Raw genomic sequence first — 1,173 nt, forward strand, 5'->3', positions numbered from 1 at the left:
GATCGCACGGAGCCGTTGTGGGTCCCTGAACGTCTGACAAGAAGAGTCTTGACATCAACCGACCAACAACAAGAGATACCACAGCAACCCTGTGATGAGGATCTTCACTCTGTTACGTGCTCTGGTTCTGGTGCTGGTGCCGATGGCACAGACGACACCAATGCAGTGGTGGGCAGTGGCACGGGCTTGGCCAATGCCGATGCCGGTTCATGGTAGTTCTAGTGTCCTCCCCACTATTTTCTCTACCTCATGTGAGATGTCTGCTCCCTGTGCCTCTCCTAGAGGGGACGTGGAGAGCATTTTTAATCAATCTCAGGTTAATCTCACAGGAGTTTTTTGTTTCAGCCTTGGAAACGCTAATTGCATCAGCCTTAAGACCAAAAATTTGAATAACTGGGAGGATCCATTGCGGTCCAATCAGGTCTCAGGGAGTATTATTAATGCCGTACTGAGCCAAGTAGTTTCAGGGAAGCAATTAGGTTCAGGGACCCCTGTAAATAGCTCTGCTTTTAACATAACTACCTTGGCTATGATCTCCAAGGTACTAATCCCAGTGCCTCCTTCTTCTAATAGTACTTACAATGCCACTCATTTTAAGGCCTCTCCTTACTGTACCCCTAATCTTGGTTTCCCCCCAACATTTACGCCTTGTCAGGATCATTCTTGGGAGAGACTTCAAGTTGCTAAGGGTTTCTCTTTTTCCCCCTCTCTTAAGAGGTATGTTTATAACTTTAACCATAGTGCCAACTCCTCTACAGGAGTAGGTTGGTCCTGGTTTCAATGGCTGATTTTCAATGAGAAGGGGGCTTCAGCTGATATTTCTGCATTGGCTCAATTGCTGGGAGTCAGAAGCTGGCTGGCTAATGTTTCTGGTACTGTTCGCGAGAGTGAACGGGGTAATAGACTTACATCTGTTTCGTTCAACTCTTTGCTATATAATGCCACATTGCCCCCTGCGATGGTCTGCGTCCAATCCCCATTCTTGCTCCTTTTGACTAATGACACCTCGTCAGGGATGCTGGATTGTTCTAGTGTTACCTGTCTCTTATCTGAGTGTTGGAATGGTTCTTGGACTGTAGCAGTGGTTATGAAAATTCCAACCTTTGTCCCAATCCCAGTCACTGCGGACCCAGATAAATTCCCCATTGTTGAGCTACTTAGAGTCCGCAAGGA

This window comes from Marmota monax, unplaced genomic scaffold (genome assembly GCF_021218885.2).
Source record: "Marmota monax isolate L192 unplaced genomic scaffold, Marmota_monax_Labrador192_F-V1.1 WCK01_AAM20220418_F8-fsc00257, whole genome shotgun sequence".
Taxonomy (NCBI): Eukaryota; Metazoa; Chordata; class Mammalia; order Rodentia; family Sciuridae; genus Marmota; species Marmota monax.